This window comes from Equus quagga, chromosome 4, assembly GCF_021613505.1.
Source record: "Equus quagga isolate Etosha38 chromosome 4, UCLA_HA_Equagga_1.0, whole genome shotgun sequence".
NCBI classification, from domain to species: Eukaryota; Metazoa; Chordata; class Mammalia; order Perissodactyla; family Equidae; genus Equus; species Equus quagga.
Genome location: NC_060270.1, coordinates 103,285,280 through 103,297,555, shown reverse-complemented (window position 1 = coordinate 103,297,555; position 12,276 = coordinate 103,285,280). Strand labels below are relative to the sequence as shown.

Genomic DNA, 12,276 nt, shown 5'->3' with positions numbered 1-12,276 from the left:
GAAAATGTCTGTTTTCTTCCTAAAACAATCAAAGTTGGGGGAGAATTCCTAGTGCAAAATAGAGCTTTCTCTAGTTAAATTAATCTTTACCACTCACATATTTTCATGTCAATGAAAGAGGAATCAAAAAGCCAAGCTTCCTTAATAATTTAAATTCCAGTATTTTATGGATTGAGATTTTATTTTTAAGGTATACATTTTAACACTGTTAGTATTTTGCTACCATCCATAAGAAAACAAGCAACACCATAAATGTGTTTCATATTTTTTTAAACATCGTACTAGAATAGAGTATTAATTGATACTAAATTAGCTTATGAATTCTGAGACCAAATCTTTCCATTCTAGGAGAAGAACAGACCAAGCATGAGGTTTAAGAATATAGCACACCAATAATAGGAAAAAATGTGATTTGGAGTAGATAGACATTTTCTGAACACTGATAGTTTATTTGTTTCTTAAATGAAAGCGTGTGGAAAAACATCTCTCTAGATGTTAAAACTCTGTGATTCTATCATCTTTCTTGAAGATAGTGAAAATAATATTTTCACAACCACTTTTTGCATCTTTCATTAAATATTTGAAAATATACAATAGAAAGAACTACTTGGCCATATAAATAATAAAAGTACAGCATTTATATAGAAACAAAAGCAAATCTTCCAGCAATACAACAAATCTAAGAACAAAATGAGAATTTGAGAGCATCACCATGACCACATATCATACAGATTTTTTAAAAAAATAAATAGTAAAACCACAATGTTTCATTTTATTAGGTCATAATTTATCTTCTTGAAATCTATATATCCCAAAACTGTAATAAAGTCAAATTATAATTTGGCATACATTTTCATGCTGGTAATGTCTGTAATCCACTTTATTTGTATTCTTGAGCCCTAGAATTCAGCAGAAATGAAAAATAACAAGACTCTGCAGCTTAAAAATCACAGAGTTGACACCAAAAGAGTCTCAAACTCCTAAATTCTGCCTGTCTGGTTCTCAAGTTATCTCCTGAATGTCATGATGCGCTAGTCCAATTCTGTGTGTCCCTGCTGTGATTCCAGTGGAACCCTATGCCATTCTACAGGAGCGCAGCAAAAAGGGCTCCCAGCTCCTCCTCCTCACATTTCATGACTTACTCCTGCAAGGCTGACTTAACCTTTCACTTTATGGTATTTCCTTCAGCTTTTGACACTCTCAGTGTTTACCCTCATTGCTGATTTCTCCTTTTCTGGCCTCTTTTTTCATTCATTGACATAAAATAATAATATAATACCAAATGGCTATAAGAGGTATGAAGAAAAATAATTCAGAGTAATGGGATGATTAATATTGGACTATTTTAGATAAAGTGTTCAGGGAGAGTCTTTCTGAAGAATGGAATTTGAGCAGAGACCTGAATAAAATGAAGGGGTGAGCCAAGTAAATCTCTAGGCAGAGGGAATAGAGATCCGCAAAGGCGCTGCGATGACATCAATGTGCCCACGTGTTTAGGAATAGAGAGGAGGAGAAGAGAAGAAAAGAAAGTTCGAAGGATAGCTGGAGGCCAGGGCATTTGGGGTTTTGAAGGCCACAGGGAGGACTTGGTATGGAGCACCTTCCTCATATCTGTTAGCTTGCTGCACTCTCAAACGTGGTTTGGGTTTTCCCGCCAGCTACCTTACTTTGGGTCTCTTTGGAAAGACCTGTGAAGCAGCTTTCCAGTTTAACTGGGACCCGAAGCCACACCCTTTCTGCCTGCTCACCTGGCAGGGTTTGGCTGTCACTCAGGAGACTCCCGTTGCAAATTTCTTTCTAGGCCTCCTACTTATTATCTCTAATCAAATTTACTGGGCCTTGTTCCTCCCCCACTTGGAAAGAGGGAGTAAAACAAAATGAAATTGCATTTTATTCCAAAATATTGTAATAGATTCTCCCAAGTGTGCCTTCTCCCACTGTCACCCTAGTCCCCTCCTCTGTAATAATGTTCACATCCTGGTGGACACTTCCAGCTCTAGTTCCTTTCCCAGTGGGAGTCAGGAGTATCTAATTTTTTCATCTCTTGTTTATAACATTTTGGAATAGAATGTTGTTATTTTAAAACTCACAGCTAAACTGTTCTCACTTTTCTTCTTGAATAGATGTTCAACTATTTGTCAGAGAACATGAATTCAAAAAATGCTGAAAACTGTTTATTCCTTATAAAAGTTAAAGAGATACATGTCAAGAGAAGGGTATTAGGAAAACTAAAGTGTAGTCCATATTTAACACATCAAAGGGAGCATCCACACACCTAAGTATTTACAATATTTAATATAACTTGATAAGATAAAGTCTTCCAAAATCCTTAAAGTAGATCAGGTATGACTGAATGCCTCCTTTATTGCATAGATAATTGTATGAATTATTAACCTTCGAATAAGATAAAATAAACTTTCCATTGATGATCCAAACAAAAAGGTAAAGAGATTAATTGTATAATTTGTTAAGGAATGTGACATTTAAGTACAAATTGAATAACGGCAGGATCATTAAAGGTCACTTGTGCCCTGATTTAGAAGTTTAGTCTGAGAAATGTTAAAAACACACAAAAAAGAAAAAGTAGTATTTTTTTTTTTTTAAATTGAGAAGTCAGAATAGATGCAATATAGTCAAATGAGTGCTGGGCGAAAAGGTTAAAGCCAAATGCCCAGAACCTAGAGGGTGGAAACGTAGGCCTATCTTCAATGAAGGTACCTCTGGTCAACTAATATCATTTGCCCTATTATCTGTGAACTACTGGCCACCAGAGTGTCACAAACTTTTACTGTATTATATTGAACACAATTACTTTTCTCCAACTAGCTAGTGGAGCAGAACTCCAGCTAGGTATTGTTCTCCCAGGAGTATTGATGTGAACAGCATGAGTTACCCTTTTTTTTTTCTTTCCATTTGGCTAAGTTCTCACTGAATCTTAGAGCAGAAGGGGACTTTTAAAATCATCTATTTCAGGGATAATAAATAACATACATGGTGCCTCTTCCCTCTTTTTCTCTCCCCATGGGACACACTACGTCTCCATGGAATGTTCTTTCCCATGAAACATAGAATCTGCCCCACAATTTCCAGGAAAGCACTTAAAGCAACCACTTCTGGTCAATTGGTGTGTCAGGTAAAAGCTACCTGCCACGCCTGATGTAGTCCAAATTTCCATTTCACAGTGAAGGAAACAGAGACCCAGCACTCACTTGCAACTGGGTTAGAGATTCAGCCTATAATGTTGAAATGAAGCTTTTCTCTGTTGAAAATAAGTTGATCCATACAAGAGTAAAACTTTTATCTCCTTTGCCCTATATTCCAAATTCCTGAACCAAAACATATATACAGACCTGCTTCGTACTGAGCTGGCAACTTGAAAGGCTCACTTTTTTACAATTTCTCCTGTACACAAAAGTAATAGAGCATTTAGGGAGCTGTCACTGAAACCAATTCTTTTCACATGGACGAAATAAAATTTTCCTGAATACCGGGCAACATGCTGCTTATCTTGCAATCAAAAGAACAGTAAATCTAACAGAGGCAAATCTTCCACCCTCAAATTATCTGGTTTGTCCATGAAATAATGTCAAGGTGGAAGCCGTAATTTGTTAAGTGCTCTGAGGGAATATGCCACCCAAGGGTGATCACCTTCCTGTGTCTGCTTGGTTCATTTAACCCAGTGAGACTTCTATTTGTCTTTCTCTGAGGCCCGGTATGAAGAATAAGGCAATCACCAGAATTTAAAAATAACGCAGTGTAGAACCATTTCCCCTAAGCATGTAACAGGTGATGTTCTGCAGAGAGCAGTCCTGGGCGCATTTAACATCTCTGTATGTGATTGATTACGAGCTGGAGAGAGTAGTCATTAAATTTGCCAAGTACATCACATCATCAGGATGGGTGAGCACCTTGGAAGACAGGAGTAGAATTAAAAATGATCTTGACAGTTTGAAAAATGATTACAGGCAAATGAAATTGAGTTCCGTAGAATCAACTGTGCAGCCACATACTTACTAAAGAGACCTCACGCTGCACAAATTCAACTTTGAAATGGGCGAGTTGAGCAGATGCTTGTTGTTACTTAGTGAGTGGGAAGCCGTACTTTGATCAGCATTGCTTTGCTGATTAGAAAGTTAGCATCATTCTGAATTCTACCATTAAGAAAAGCAGAGGACTATGTATTTCATAAAGTTTATAACCTACTATTTCATTAAATATAATGTTATTAAAAGTCTAATGAGAATATAGATTAATCAGTAAGTAACATTTTAAAATTAATTTATGAAGTATATAAATTAAGGCTTGGAAACTCTAGAAAAGAATCGGAGACTTAGAATGGAAATAATTGCAAGGAAAGTAAAAAAAGTTAGGAAACGTTAATAAAAGGAAGGATTTAGAAATGTTGAGAGTGCAAAGATGGTCAACATCCAAAGAGAAATGAAGAGAAAATATGTTAAACAACATCATAGAGGATTTAGGCTGTAAATAAAGACAAAAGATGTTGAATGTTATAGACTCTGATTTGATACTGAAACATTATCTCATAGAGATAGTGTCCATCTAGGCTATTGACTTACTGCTTTACCTGGATCCAACAGCACAAAAGAATTAGGATTCTGTGATCTCGTAAGGGTATAATATTTACGTGAAGTTTTAATTTCTCACCTTGAAGAAATGCTAATTTATGAGAATAGTTTTAGTTGCATAACATTTCATAAGTGATTGCAAAGCAATTATTTCAGCTATTGAGAAATTATAAAATTCTCTCAAAACTCTTTTATAAAATCTTTAATATTATTTGACATAGAGAATCACAAGTAATATGTGACATTCTTTAGTAATGCTGATAGCATATAATGTCTCTATTGTGTAAAGCAAGAAAAATTGGTGTGGGGTCTTCTATATTATCCATGAAACTTTAATGCTAGAAAGGGCTTTTGACCGAATCCCATTAATCATTTCATTTGGCAAGTTTAATGTAACAACACCTTTAATAATTATAATACCTGAAGTGATAGCCACACAGTACTCTTGAGTGTGCAGTAACAATTGTTAAAAAAAAATTAACCAAATAACTCAGTAAAGGACCCTTTAAATTTGTTTAGATTCACATAAAATATATAGCCTATATGCTGATTTATAGCTGCTACTGTGATTTTAAAATACTGCATTTCTTAAATACCTAGAGGGATTTTTTTTGTCACATGTAACACTGAAATAATTTTAGTAGACTATTTATGCATTTGGATATGTATAGTGTGTATTCACATTTAACATCTTTCAGATGAGTCTTTGTATAATTAAAGGGATTTTTCTCACTGTGTTCTTAATTTACATCAAAATGTCATTTTTTTGCAAGATTCCACCACTGTTGTTATAGCCTGAGCTTATGAACAAAGAAAAACTCTGTGGTAACTTCCATATTAACCTTCTAGGTGTTCTGAAGGAGTTATCCAGTCTCTTCAACACACAGCTAGATTCTGAACAGTTTAGCTTGTGTGCACAGTGTTGGTCTCAGCAGCTTCCTCTTTACCATGAGAGAAATGTTGGTATCTGTAGTATTGGCTGTGTCCAAGCCATGGGAGTAAGAAGAGAGAGGGAGTAAGAGAGCAAGTGAATACTAGCACAGGCTGAACAAACAGGCTGGAGATTGGCTAGAAATACTGGGATTTGGGGTAGTAATGTTCTCTGAGAGACAGTGCTCAAACAGAATTCTCTCTTAGACTTCACAATTTACAGATCTGACTTAATGATTATACGAAAATGTTCCTGTTCCTGATAGCAGGAAAAAATGCATTTCCCAAATGTTAATTTGGTTTGGCTCCATTCCCTTTCCCTTGTCCCCATCTCAATGCTCATCCCCAGTAAAAAGTCTTGCTTAGTTTGAGGAGAAGTAGGATATGAGAGAGAAAGAGGGAGAGAGAGAGATTGACAAAGACTAAAAGTGGCTGAAGCAATTGCATGAAGCCTGTGGTTCCAAGAAGACAATTCACTGGTTATAAACTAGCATCTCTGTGAGATAAACTACCATGTTCTTCTGAAAGACAGTGATGGGGTATGCCCCCTTCTACCGCAGATTCTCAAGGCCTTCACCAAATTTCAAGTCTAATTTGGAATGTGATAAACTAAATGTATCCCATACAACCAGAGCAAACTGCAACCAGATGAGAGAAGACCTGGTCCAAAAGGTCATGGAAGACAGGACTTCCTGCTGAAAATGATGCTACTAAGGTCATAGTCTTTCCTTCATCCTTCGTACATAGCATTAGCCAGCCAAGTGCAAGTGCAAGACAGGAAAGATAACACTAGAATGAGGATATGCAACATTTGAAAGAGAGTTTGCAACATCTGAATGCTTGTCTGTGGATATATTGAGTCAATAAACACTTAAATTGGTCTGTTTTGAAGATAATTTGATTCAACTCTCTCTCCTTGGTTATGAAATTGAATCTTTGACGAGTATTATTAGAAACAAAAAACATAGAGAAATCATCATCATTTTCATTTAGAAATGAGAACTTCACAAACTGAAAAATGTCACATAGGCACATGGCCCTATTGTTATTGTTATTAGTTATCAAGATGGAAGATTTGGCCTGAAAGCAGGAAAAAAGATGGAAAATCATATTATCACAGATAAGAAGTGGCAATTCTTATCCCTGCTCAAACTACTCCAACTTAAATAACCAAAGAACGATATTGCAGATGGCATTTCAGAACTACGTAGAGTGCCTTTTCTGGAAACAAAAAAATTTTTGCTACCGATGTTAAATTGGGTCACATTTCTTCTAAAATTGGACTAGACTAGACTAAGATTGACTACACTGCTGTGGGCATTTAGAAATGTTTAACATCCCTACTCTCAAAGTGAACCGTCTCTCCCATAATACGGAAGACCTGTCAATTCTGTCTGCCTGCATTATTCTGCCCATTATATTGAAGAGCAAAAGTGAAGCTATTTGGTTGAAGCAAAGCAAATTCTTAAATATAATTTCCATTACTTATGCCAAAAGTCAGTAAATTGAGGCCCACGGGCCAAGTTCAGCCTATAGCCTATTTCTGTATGGCCCTGGATCTAAGAATGATTTTTACATTTTAAAAGGATTGTTGAAAAAATGTATTTTGTAGTAACAGAGACCTTATGCGGCCCGCAAAACCTAACATTTTTACTATTTGACTCTTTACAGGGCTATTAATAATATAGTTCCTTTAAATGTAACAAGTTGTTAATTATTAGTAAATTAAGTGATTTGGATAAAAATGTAATGTAGCTATCTAAACCTAGAACACAGAAATAGGATGCAGACACATTTCATTCACAAAATGCTGTGATATGCTTCTGATGTAGAATTGGTTGATGAGATGGCAGAAATACATCAATATTTTGATATCAAGAAGAAAGAAGCTTTTCTATTTGTGGATTTGGCCAGCTCAACAGAATATAAATAAATTGACAAGGTAAACCTTTGCCTGTACAGTCTATAAATAGGAGTCATTAAATAAAAACTATACATATATAGACACATATGTATCATTATGTGTCATTAACATTATTATAATACAGATATACAGATAAGGTAGTGTTAAATTCTCCAGTAAGTAAATAAGGGCTGGGAGGGTCACTATAGGGAGAGATTGTATTAGCTGCAGCCAATTTTTGCAGGTTTCATCTGGCTCCGTTGAGCTAAATCACCAAAGTCTTGACACCTGTTCCTGCTGTTAAACTTCTAAGCCTGCCCATCGCCCTTAGCCAAGAGTACATTTTCCCAAATCGCTCCAGATTTTGTAGGAAGAAGAGTCGCGGAGAAGACCTTATAAAACGCATATGCTCATTGTTTTTCCATTCTCCCCCGCGCACGCCTGCGGACTGTATTTACTAGACTGGACTCTCCCATACTTAATGATGTCCTCCCTGTCTCTGACGGCTTCCACCTCTTTCCTATAAACTTAGAAACGCATCAGCCTCCTCGCCTCAATATCACCGTGGTGCTGATTGCAGATTGTGGGTGAAACCTTCGTCTATCAAGAGACTAGGAATAGATCAGGAAACTCAGCACAACTCTGAATTAAGTAACCTTTCAGCTGTGGGAGACTTGAATCACCCCACCAACCTCGCACACTATTCTTAACTGTTTCTTTGTCATGCTCTTGTTAAATGGAAAAGGATAAGACTGCCTTCTCTCTCTCTGTTTAATCTAGTAGAAGGAAAAAGTAAAAGTGGACTAAAATCCATTGATTCTGCATGGGACCTTCACCATTGGCTCAACATTCACAAATCTCTAAACAAGTTTCTCAGAAAGCTATTAATTGGGGCCGGCCGGTGGTGCAGCAGTTAAGTTCGCACGTTCTGCTTCAGCGGCCCGGGTTCGCCGGTTCGGATCCTGGGTGCGGACATGGCACTGCTTGACAAGCCATGCTGTGGTAGGCGTCCCACATATAAAGTAGAGGAAGATGGGCACGGATGTTAGCTCAGGGCCAGTCTTCCTCAGCAAAAGGATGAGGATTGGTAGCAGTTAGCTCAGGGCTAATCTTCCTCAAAAAAAAAAAAGAAAGCTATTAACTGGTTATTTGTAACCAGCTGCCTTAGAACACTGGAACTAGGGGTATAATCTGTGAGAGGAAGAGAAAGGAGCTAACGAGAATAACAGGTATGCTGATTCTTAATTAGAGAGAAAAGAAACTGATAACAATGAGGTTTGTTTCAAAAATGAAAGTAAGAATTCTTCATTACTTCTATAATATAAGAAAACGTTCCAATCACAATTTTAATTTTAATGATAATAAAATAGTCTATAGATTTTATGTGCCAGTCAAATAACTGCTGTTACTCGTTTTTGACATAGTGACATGACAAAACTATGAGATTTAAGTCACTTGATGACTCATTGAGAGTTAATTGTTCAGCCACTTACTGGTAGTTGCATGTGGGTTAGCTGCACCACTGTGAGGACTGGCCGTTCCTTTTCATGCCGTGCATGGTTTCTGTTTTGCTTTTTGCGTCTCCCACAAACTATATGTAGCTGTTTAATTTTCTGGGTAAAATGTTACTTTTGTAAAGGTGGGATTTAAAACAGGAACAGTTAAAAGTGACTAGAGGTATTGATTTTTTTAAATAAATAATTATTAAGTTCTTGCTATATGCTGGACACAGTTATAATGTCTGGAGAGACACATGTGAAGAAGGGTCTTTGCCTGGTTGAAATCACATTCCAGTAAGAATATAGACCAAAAGTAAAAATTAAAGAAACACATAATTTCCGATAATTTGATGTAGATAATAAATTGGGTGATGTATAAAGAAAATAACCTTCTTGGGGGAGATAGATTTGTTGTTCCAGGAAGATCTCCCTAAGAAGATGGTAATCTGAGCCCTGAAGATGGAAATGGAGCAAGCCATTAAAAAGCTCGGGAAATGTATTCAAAGGAAAGACACAGGCAAATGCCATGGGCAGGAGTTGGGGTTGGGCATGTTCCACGATCAGAAAATTTACTCTGGCTGATACAGTGAGTGTGGATGGGAGCAGTTGAAATGAAGTCAAATGGTAGGCAAGGGCCAAATCATGGCCCTTATAGGCTGGGTTCAGGAGTTTGAATTTTATTCTTGGATTATTTGAAAACCGTTGGAGGACTCTAATGACATGCTCTGATTTAAACATTTAAAAATTACTCTGGCATATGTGCAAGGAAAGTAGATTGTCACCTTCAAGTCTAAGTTGGGTTAGGCATAAATCCATCAACAACCCCATAACTCTGGTCTCTTTCCTATGTTAGAGCTAAAATATGAATCTCAAAGCCATTTTCTGTTTTTGTCTCTGATAGAAGTTTTTAAAATATTTGTGCTAGCTCTTTGCTGTTCGCAGCTACTGCACTGGCTAGAACTTCAGGAGATGCGGCTCTCCTCCCACTCACAAATGCAATAGGACACATGCCTAATACAAGGCATCTTCTCTCTGACCATGCTGTGGTTGGGAACTTTTGAAATCTCTTTGGCTTAGATGGGACAAAGCTATCTTCAAATGTACTTCTACATAAAAGTCTAAAGGCCCATTTTTCTCCAGTTGTTTCCATGGTCTATAATTAAATATCTGCTTTGTCCTCTACTCCCAACTTCCATCCAAAGCTACACACTTAGTGCCCATCTGGGGTTTTATCACTTAACTAATACCTTCCAGACTGAATAAGCTAATCTAGCTTTCTACATCTCATTGTGGTTTTCTTCTTTATTTTGCATTTATTTCCCTCCATTCATTCCTCAGTGTATCAAACCTTACCTTAATGGATAAACACTTTAACAAAAACATGTTGCATGTTTAATGGATGATGTGTGCCCATAGATTTACCACAGCTCAATAATAGAGGTAACAGTGGTAATAGTACTTTAATTGATATCTCTTGTATCATATGCCACCCAAGTATGAAATCTGAAAATTTAGTTCCTTCTTATGTTAAATCCATGGTTTTAAAACATATTTTATCTGTGAAATTGTTCCTCAGATGGAATCCTATGTGGAACCCCAACCCCTAGTATTTAAGACATAAGAGGAGAGCTGCCCTGCTGGAAGAGGAAGATGAGCCACCTTTCAGTCTCTTCCATGTTCCCTGATACAGTGCTTGGACATTTATCCATACGAAGTCTTGTGCTCTACAAAATGCAATTTGAAACCTCAGTGCTAAAAAATTATTCTGAATCTATTTCTTTAAAATGTCAGATTTGGGAACTTTCCTACTTGTTCTACTTGTTATGACCACAATCACTGGTCCTGATGATGTATATCTCATACACACACACACACACACGCACACACATTCCTCTTAGTCACAGTAATGGATCCAAGCTACCGAGAATATTTTATTCTCTGCTTCTTGATAAACGTCGACGAGATCGCCTTCCTCAGAAGTGAAGTTTCGTTCAATAAATAATGAGGCCCGCTTTCTGGACCCTCCTCACTACTCATACAGTTTATGGTCTCCACAAGGGGCTGTTGGCGCAGAAAGTCCTAGGGTGCTATGGCCACGTTGCCCCTCTCCACCTAGAATTGTTGTATTTACTTCTACGTCAGCCTTGTGAGGTAAAGAGGAGTGAAATCTTTAGTATGAGTTCAAATGTGAAGACCTTAGACCACATTTAGGGAGCCAAATTAACTCTCTAGATTATCTAGTCATGAAAATGTGATTGGGGTGAGACAGAGTGTCACAAAAACCACATGGCTATTACATGGGTCTTTTATTCCTTATTTACTCTCTCATTACTCTCTTTACTATAGTCAAACTTTACTCCTTGACTATAATAATCCGGGTTTAAGATTACATCTGCCGTTGATCACTAGGAGGGAGAGGGAGAGGATAAACAAGTTAACTGACAATTCATCATAATTATTGAAGAAATTAACCTAGAATATGCCTAAAATAGAGGATTAAGAAAGCCAATTTTGACTTCAACAAGAGGTTCATTAATTTATTATACATATCTCAATCTGATAAACACCCAACTTTTGTTTTGGGGAGTATATGGAAAAGACCATAGTAATAGTAATATATTAATTAGTAGTAATATATTAATTAATTAATCAGTCAGTTAATTAGTAGTAACAAATTCATAAACATTTAGATCTGTTTCACATTAAATACAATAATGAAGCTACCAGGATCTATATCAAACAAAGATTACTTATTGGGTGAAGATACCGTCAAAATGTTGTCTTTTTTTTTCATGAAAATAACTAAGTTCAGATTTGTGCTGTTTCTTAATTTTTTTTCTGAGTTTTCCTCCAAGCATCATAATTTGAGTGACATTCAGAGGTGAGAAGGTTAGGAATTGAGTGGTCATTACCAATGCCTCTTTTCATACTATACATATGTGACAGTGATTTAGTTGTGTATGTCCCATGGTCATTTAATGGCTCTTTCAGGACAGGAGCAGTGGGAGGAAGAAGGGACAGTTTGCCAATGGTACCATTCTTGCCATTCAATAGTATGACTGGTTTTCTTGTCTTGGCAGCAATTACAGATGTAGGGCTACTTCCTGGGAAATGCTCTTCTTGGTATATACAGCAGATTTTTCATGCATCTCAGCTGTGCTACCCTGTATTGTTATATATACTGACTCATCACGTGCTCCTAGAGTGCGAAAAAACATAAAGACTTTGCTAAGTGAATCTGGCATCTTATGGATACAAAGGCAAGGCAAATGAAGAGTAACATGTATTATGGTAAGAAGCAAATGTTCGATACTCCATAGGTATAACCAGTCACTACAGTGCAAAAGGATATGCTTTT

At 36.8% G+C, this 12,276-nt stretch overlaps 1 protein-coding gene across 1 annotated transcript in view; it reads left to right on the top strand.

Annotated features, from left to right (window-relative positions):
* Window positions 1-12,276, top strand: part of KCNH7 (potassium voltage-gated channel subfamily H member 7) — a 465,565-nt gene that overhangs the window by 231,876 nt on the left and 221,413 nt on the right. The gene's annotated exons all lie outside the window — the stretch shown is intronic.